Raw genomic sequence first — 9,343 nt, 5'->3', positions numbered from 1 at the left:
AGGAGAGCAGGTAATTTCAAAGTAATTTAAAGGTGGTGACAGCATTCTTATTAGAAGTTAAACATATCTTATGAACTCCTGTCAGTGATAAAGACAATAAATATACTTTAGAACGAAGACTCACACAGTATAGACATCATGAAAAAAGCTAAAATCCTGAATGTGAAATTATAATGCAGTCAACAAGTTACCTTTTCTCACCTAAACTCACAAAGCTATGCTCACACGATCACATTCCCCCACGTTTATCCTCCAGGGTGTGTGTTAACAAAGACAATGAGCTACTTATCGGATGGTTAGTTCTGGGATTAATTGCCTGGTCAGTGTTATTCAAACACGACACCCTGAAGAAGACACCCAGAGGGCTGGCAGCACACTAACTCATCTGTAATTCAGAACAAGCTGTTGTGAGGCTCATTACTGTGAGTGGGAGCACGGGCATAGAGCAGAAACACACATACACACTCAAAATGACCCAGTACACAGTGAGCCTGTGATTCACAGAAATGTTTCAGTCCTCATAGTTAAGGAGATTAACTGTAAAGGGGCTTTTACTGCTATGACCAAAAACTTAATAGAACAAGATAAGTGTAGCTGGAGTTACTGTAAACTGTAACCCTGCATGAAATTGGATAACATTTCTCGTCCCACCTGCTTTGTAATAACTACACATACATGTTTACACACTCATAAACAGATTTCAACTTTCTGTTATTCCACTTTAGCAAGTCAGGATCTCTTCAAGAAAATCTGAAAATCTGGCCTTGTTAATCTGATGTGTTTCAAAGGCCTTGGTGTTCATTATGGTCTGTTCAGTGCACAAGTTGCTTCTCTCACTCCCCCCACAAGCTTTTTGATTATGGAGGAGTCTTCACAGGAATGTTATGCTAAACTCAACGCTGCAGACGTCAGGCTTTTGGGTCGAGGATGCATACCACTGATTCCATTCATTTGACACTGCACACATGCAAAGAGAGAGAGAGGGCACTGAGGAAATCCCCATGGGGCCATCTCTTGGTGCACACTAAATGCTTACAGCAGCAGCTGCAGACACAAGTGTGTGATGTTGGGAAAACCTGCTGCTGAACCTCAAACCACCCAAAAAGCCCATTAGGTCTGCATTTCACTGAAGTGGAGTAAAGCCCCTCTGTACTTCAATAGAACCTGTGTTGGCTGTTTGAAGAATACAATTCTAAAGTTTTTGACGGCTATACCTGCATCAGATATTGTAGTTGAATAGACATTTGGGCTGCAGTGAAAAGGAACTATCACCAAAGGGTTGTACTAAAGTACCTGTATTGCATTTTACATTGTATTACTTTATACTTACCAGAGGTGTGAAGGAACTAAGTACATTTACTCAAGTACTGTACTTAAGTACAATTTAGAGGTACTTTACTTGAGTATTTCCATTTTATGCTACTTTGTACTTCTACTCCACTACAATTCAGAGGTAAATGTTGTACTTTTACTCCACTACATGTATTTAATACCTTTAGTTACTTTAGAGATTTGGATTAATGATGTGAAATATAATCAACTCTTAAATCAGACTTCAGTTCCACCTGGAGTCAATTCACAATCCACCCTGCAGTACACAAAGTCATTCAAACTAGCTGCACCTTTACCAGCTTTCATAACACTTTAATAATCAATAATTATAAGCAAATAATATATATTATTCTGAAATGGACCAATCTGCAGAATGACTACTTTTACTTTTGGTACTTTAAGTATATTTTGATGCTATTACTTTTGTACTTCGCCTTCAGTAACATTTTGATTGCAGGACTTTTACTTGTAACAGAGTATTCCTCTGGTACTTCTACTTTTACTCAAGTACAATGTGGGAGTACTTCTCCCACCTCTGATACTTACTCCAAAACATTTAGTTGAAAGCTATACTAACAAATTACTTTTTACATTTAAAACTACCACAGTATAATTATAGACATACACTGATGTATAAGTTATAATAATTAAATAATAAAGTCTATAATATTATATCACTCACCATGAACATTATTTTGCAAAGTGAGTACTTTTACTTTCTACATTTCTACTATACGTATTCAGTAGCTTTACTTTTACTTTAACATTTAATTGAATGGAGTATTTATACAAGGCGGTACTGCTACTTTTACTTAGGTACATAATCTCAATACATATTCCAGTTCTTTGTATAGATACTACCAAATCTTTAATCTTTAATATCCTAAAATATTTGTATTTCATTTTTCATTTTTCTCGTTAAAATGTATATAATAATAAAAGCTATAGAGAGACAACATCTTACTCGCTTGCCCACAGGTTTGCGTTTGGTAGGCATCGTTAACTTGAAGCTGCTGCGTGTGTTAATCTGCATTCATTCATTATCTCCTCCTCTTTGGTTCAGCAAGAGATTACAATTTGAAAACAATGAGGTAGTTCAGCCGGTATTACAACCCAACCTCGTTTCCAACAGGGAAGATTTAAGAAGACAAAGGAATATCTGGAGGATAAAACAACATCTCTCTAATTCAAAGCCATCGGTTCCACTATTTGATTCCTCACTCAGGCTGATTTTCCTAAATGTTACAGTTGTTAGTTCAAAAGAGAACTGTGTGCAGGGACAAAAAGAAACTAAAGCAATCCTATTGTTCTGTCACTGGATGTTTACCATGGCATGATCTGTTGTTTCCATATGCTTATCTATGAATGGTAGCTCCCCCTCAAAGAGCAAGTATGTAATCCCTCAGTGTCAGATTAGTACATTAGTTTACAATTCCTTCTGTTATATATTAATACCATATTCCTGGTTAAAGGATGCAGAGATGGATAACACATGGAGTAGATGAGGAATAACAGATAATAAAAAGGCAAAGGAAAAGTAGCAGTTGTGTCACAAAACTATTTGTATAGGAGGTTTTTTACATTTGTTTTATGTCTTGTATATTTATATTGAATTGTTTGAGGAACCTGTGACCAAGTTTTTCATTACACAACTTAGCTGTGTATGACATTAAAACCTTTGAAAGTTTAAATAGCCACAGAGGAAGGGGGTTCATTGTTATCGAGTATCCCTTTCCTTTATTTGTCATGAGTAAGAGTGGGTCAGAGTTACTGTAAAAGGACAAGCTGAATTTAAGGACATTTATGAATGTACACTAAAACTAACCCCTTCAAACACACTTCTCTCTGTTTTCAGAACTCATAAATACACACATTTAAATCCTCAGGGGCACGCTCAGCTGAGGGCTCTTGCTGTGAAAAACATCCCAGGGGGATTTAAGAGAGCACTGATCCCCTGAGATTGCGTACGTGTCAATATGTAAACATGTGTATCTGGATGCATTGCTCTGTTTTTGTTTTCAGGGATGTACTGTATTCTAGCATGAGGCCTTTGATGTAGCCGTTGTGTTGTTGGCATCCACATGGTAACACTGTGCCCTTTAGGGGGCTGCATTTATTAAAGGATTGTGTGACTATGCAGAGAAGTGCAGGCGGATTATGACTAAGTCCAGTGTGTTAAAAAAAAAGAAGATACAATAATAACCATGTGTGATGTGTAAACAATGTTTTCTCCAAAGTATAGCATGTGGCGGCTGTAATGGGGATTAGGCTTTTGAAATATGCTTTAAGTATGGCTGCATTACTTGTAAACATTAATACATTGAATAACTTTTTGACAATGCCGAAAACAGCTCTGTCTATATTGTTCTGGCCATGGGAGACTAAATTGAAACTAAACTGCTTAAAGTTTATTTTTAATAAGATTAAAATGTGCTATTATGCCCATAGTTAGACTGGTAAAAATGAACTGTATGCCTTTAGTTTAGCGTTAGGATTGGAAGCAGCACAACACTGTTAGCCTTGCTCCATCCAAAAGGTTTAAATAACTCTGGCTACCAGCATCTATGAATGTCATTAATAAAAATAATGCATTTTGTTTCAATTGAAAGATTAAAGATTCAAAGGTTTATTGTCATAACATATACAAAACTACGGTGTAGTTATGTAATGTATGAACAACTTAGTTCGCAGGTTCCTCAACAGTGCAATTTACAAGTCATAGAAAAGTAAATATAAAAAACCAACAATGAAAATAATGCAAGCTCAGGTTTTAAATAATCTTAGAGCCTGTGGGATGAAACCGTCCATGTGTCTGGTGGCTTTGTATTTATCCATAAGAAAGAGTTAAAAACACAAGATTTTACAGGTTATTATTCTCAAGATGATATTTTGGCTTTATACAGTGACTCCATTCAGTTTCCAATGGTTGCCTCTCAAACTGTCATACTGTTCCTTTAATGTGTAGACAAATAAAGTGTTAAGATTAGAGCACTTCTTCATGAAAGGATTATTTGAGGGAAACACCATTGTATGTTTATCAGAACAACTACAGGGAGAGTTCAGGTTAGGTCATGTCAGTACAACAATACTGTACTGAGTGCTGCTGGGGCCATATCCAGGCAATGTAGGATTACTATAATAAAGCTTCATTAGTTGAGGTAAAGGTTGTTGAGCATACAATTGTGAGGAAAATGTCAAATATTCCTAATATCTCACAATATAACGACCTGTTTGACGCATTTCTAAAAAAGATAACAACTTTATTGCTGAAACCCCTTTTCTCTCCAGAGTGATACATCCATAACACTCTATGCTTATGTAAAGCACACACGCATGTCACTGTGCAGACTATTCTGAAGTAAACACCCACATGCTCATTAGCAGGTGTTATCACTGACAGCCGGTCCGCTCTGTGGAAAGTGTCAGAATCAGTATCTGCGTCCTAAAGTCACCTACATTAATCTCCTCGAGTGACCCAGATTACATCGCCCTGCATCGGCCTGTGGACAGAGATACACTGCTGATTCTAGTCCAGACTTCAGCTGGTACCATGCAGCATTGTGCATCAGCCACACAAAGATGGCCTTGTGCTGATGCAACAAAAGGCAATAGAGAACATCAAACACATCTGTACAAGGAACACCCCCACTGAAGGCCAGAGGCAGACCCCCCTTTGTGTGTGTGTGTGTGTGTGTGTGTGTGTGTGTGTGTGTGTGTGTGTGTGTGTGTGTGTGTGTGTGTGTGTGTGGTGTGTGTGTGTGTGTGTGTGTGTGTGTGTGTGTGTGTGTGTGTGTGTGTGTGTGTGTGTGTGTGTGTGTGTTTGCATGGCTGCTAATGATGCATCAGTTTGTGTTTGACTTTATCGTGCACATTCTTCCAGCTGAGTTGGAGCCAGTGTCCCTGTGTGGGCCCCACAGAGCTGCTGCCTGTGTTCTTTTGGATAATCAGCTGTTGAAGGTCTTGATTAGCGGTGGAACAGCGTAAACTTTCATCAGTTTCAGCTGCCCTGTTTTGGCTCTTTCTACGTCAGAGAACGGATACTCTGAACTCAGGGCTGGTCTCATTTCAAGGCTGTGAAGAAGGAGGAGTAGGCCTTGTTCACAGTTTAATGTTTGTAGGGGGTAAGGAAAAAAAACACCCTTCATACATGCAGGGTTTCTTTGCTTGCAAGGTTCTCACATTCCTGCCAACTCTCTCCTACTCTCCTTCCTCCCCCACTGTTTTTATTCTCTTCTACATCTTCGCAGTAAACAAAAGGCCTGTTGAAGAGGATTCATACACAATTAACACAATATTGATGTATTTGCAGCGTCTTCATAGTTACCCAACAATTGCATTCGAGACTAATAAGAGCAAACAGTTATGTTGCTCACAGGTTTCTGCTGAAAGTCACAGAGGCTGAGCTGTCCTGTGGTTCTGACTGTGTGGTTCAGTGCTATGACAGCTAGATGAGGCACCTTGAAGTGGGCAGTGGTCTCTACAAAGGATAGAGTGGGAGGTTTACAGGGGGATGAGGTAGGAGTAATATTAGTACAGGTAGAAAAAGTTAGCTGGAAGTTTGTTTGTTTCAAGATATGTGTTCTATGATGTGTAAAATGCACAACAGAGATAAACGTCTACATTTGTTGCCCATGTTGTTGTTGGTTAGTTTAGTCACTGATTTCAAAATGTTATGATGTTTAATGACTTTTTACTTACCCAGAGAAAGATATTGATGCCTTGTTAATGTCTTTGAATTGAATGTGTATTAAAAAAATTATAACATGTTATTTTTCTCTTCGTGTTTGCAAGAGGTTCCAAGAGATAATGTATTTTTATGGAGTATGCAGGGGACAATGAAAACAAGTACAATAAAAGATTATAATTATACTATGTATGATCATATGATAGAAGCTAATTATTTGGATCAAATTAATATTGGTTTATCAAAATATGGTACGTCAACATATACTGTCAGCACCTGGGGAAGTAAAACTAATTCTAGTGGCTTTGATGATGGTTTATTTTTAAATGACATGTGCTGACTTTTTGACAATAATTAACTTAAGCTGGGAGAAATGACACACATTCAAACTCTGTTATGAGGCAGAAATTCATCCATGACCCTTGGTCACTCACAAGCAGGAAAAAAAGTAGAACGTCACTAAAGAAAGCTACTATTCTTTTATAGCTTCTAATCAAAAAGCACTGGAAATAATAGAGAGATGACACACTCCCTGTATTCATAGCCGAAACACAGAAATGAACTGAGTATTTCAGGCACTAATGACTCACATGTACCTGTTACATGTTCCTGTTTGTTCCCTTCAGAGTTCTATGTTTACCAAGCCTAATTCATTCACAGATTCTTGCTTTGCCATCCATTTAATTAAATGCACTCTAATCTTTCCACAACTTTTAATAAATGCATTTCTTACTATGACTAGAGATACACAAGGGAACAACAACATTGTGTAATAAGAGTTAACCATGTGATATTTTCATGAGGCTCCGGTGCTTTCCCCACTCGGAATCAACATCAGCAGGTGTTTGTGAATCAGATCTTAAAACAGACGTCTATCCACAAATACGGATGAAGTTCTGGAGCTGATGTTTGCATGCAGGTTTGATTTATTCATTACAACACCAAAAACAGTTTTGTTGACACAATTACATTACTTCATGATAATCTGTGCCATGCCATGTAAGTAGTCATATTCAAACATTCATTTAAAATGCTCAGAATACACATTTTAATGATTTCCTGTGCTATTTTGTTCAACCCAGTGTTGCAGGTATGCCAAAGGACAACTGTGGAAAAACACAAGAACATGGTCAGGTGTGTGGGTGCTGCTCATTTTTCTTAGTTTTTTCTCAACTTATGACAGGACCAGGACAATTGTTGGCCTGAATCTGCAGTGATATTTACTTGGAGACAGATTGTTTTGCCCTACATTCTATTTGCAGTCCTGCGATAAACATTAAAACAAGCAAACGAATAAACCAACAAGCCAAAAAAGACCCAGAGAATTTGTCCAACAAGTGAAGCATACCTAATATTGAAAACATGGATCCTTTGAGGTTGTATGGCACAAAGTTAAGGCTTGCCTTGAGATGACGAAATAAAAAATAAGGTAATTGCAATGGCTCACATTCTACAAAATGACACAGAGTAACAGTCAGTGTATAAACTGACGCCACAGAATTAGCCACTCTGATCCGACGGGAGGATTAAGTCAGCTAGAAAATATTTATTTTGCCTTTGCATTGCAGATAACAAGATATTCATTGTTTATGAATGTGTGTGACATGTAACACTTGCTGCATACAAAATCAACACCATCATATTTTAGATATACTTTGTTTGTAAATATAGAATAACAGTGTCAAGTTTTGGCTATCGCTAAGATAAAAAATGAAATAGCCAACCAGCAGATGTAGTTATGCAACAGTGTGTATGTTTTTGTATGTGTGTGTGTTACATCTACACCCCCCCTATAGTGTGCATTTACAGTTTTTCTCGATTGCTAACACACATTTTTTTTTAATTGCTCAGTTTCTCAGAACACTAAACACAATTAAAAAAAACCCCACACCCAAAGTGCAAAACACCTAATTTCTCCTGCTAAATGAAGAACTGCACTCAAAAAGACATAAACACTTACCAAATGCAAACTTTTGCACCAAATATAACACACTTCATTCATAATACTAGATAGTTTGACCACCCAACTACACACTGCTGAGCATAATCTAAAGCACTTTCATCTTGTATGGGCTATGCTCTGTACATAGAGGTTTCTGCAGAGAAAGATTGCTTGAGTTTACAGAAATACAGTAAATGAAGAAATACAAATGAATTGTTGAAGAAAATCATATTTTATTCAAAAATAACATTGTGCAACATGCATCTCAGCACATAGTTACTATGCTTCAGATCTCTCTAAGTGTGATGGCATTGTTTGCCAAAACCAAGTTTGTAACTGCTGCTTCCTGTGCCTCATTGAAAATCCTTAGCCTTCCACCTGCACCTCTTTGTTTCTCAGTCCTTCAGATAAAGAACAAAGATTGGTTGGTCAGTGTCTGTGTTGCATAAAGTAAGTTTACCACAGTCAATTGTGCAGGATTTTTGTACAGTTATAGTACGCAACATGCCAACAATTCAATTACAGTAATGAAGTAAATAAGTTTCACAAAACAGATACAAGCACTGATATATCATGAATTATGCAGAGCTAAAAACTGGTAACCTGTTTTCAAGTCTAAGTGTCCGGATTACAGAGGCAACAGTAAATCGGCTTAGATTAGGCTGAACCCTCTGTCCAGCCTCTCTCATCGTCACACCATGGTTGATAACATTTCATTTCATTAGAGAGTATTCTTCTTTGTCCACGTCCTCTCCCTCCAGCTCTACCTCTACCTCTCATTCTTCCTCCTCTCACTCTCACCCACCTCTTCCTCCTCCTCTCACTCTCACCCACCTCTTCCTCTTCCTCTTCCTCTTCCTCTTGCTTCCATGTTGGCTTCCATTGTTGCTGTAAGAAAGTACTCTGTGGTCTTTTTATAGTGCTAACATCCTGATTGATGAGCCAACAATTATGCTATCAGGTGTTTGGTCAGGTGGAACGTGTTTCTTGATTATTGGTCCATGTGTGAGGCATTTTGAATATCAGTGTTTTAAACCAGCTAACACGTGACTTTATGTCAGATTCCTGTGTCTTACGTGGAGAAACGTGTGCAGTGGTTTGCAAAAAAGTGCCATGTTGATTTGCAAATTGTGTGAAAAGCTGAAAACGTGTTTAGAGTTTTGGAGATTTGAGCTGATGTTTTGCTCTTTGAGTGTCAGTTAAAATAATTGTGCTTTATGTATAATTTTAGTGTGTTAGCAATCGAGAAAAAACTGTAAACTCTACTTCTTGTTATTCTTTCTCTTTAACTTCTTCAGTTGATTTGAGAATCTGCACATTGGTTAAGGCATTACATGCAACAATGGAGCCCTGTTGCAGATGCCGTGCGACAGGTCAGATTTCCT

The sequence above is a fragment of the Trematomus bernacchii genome, unplaced genomic scaffold (assembly GCF_902827165.1).
Source record: "Trematomus bernacchii unplaced genomic scaffold, fTreBer1.1, whole genome shotgun sequence".
Taxonomy (NCBI): Eukaryota; Metazoa; Chordata; class Actinopteri; order Perciformes; family Nototheniidae; genus Trematomus; species Trematomus bernacchii.
Note: the sequence above shows the minus strand (reverse complement) of the source record.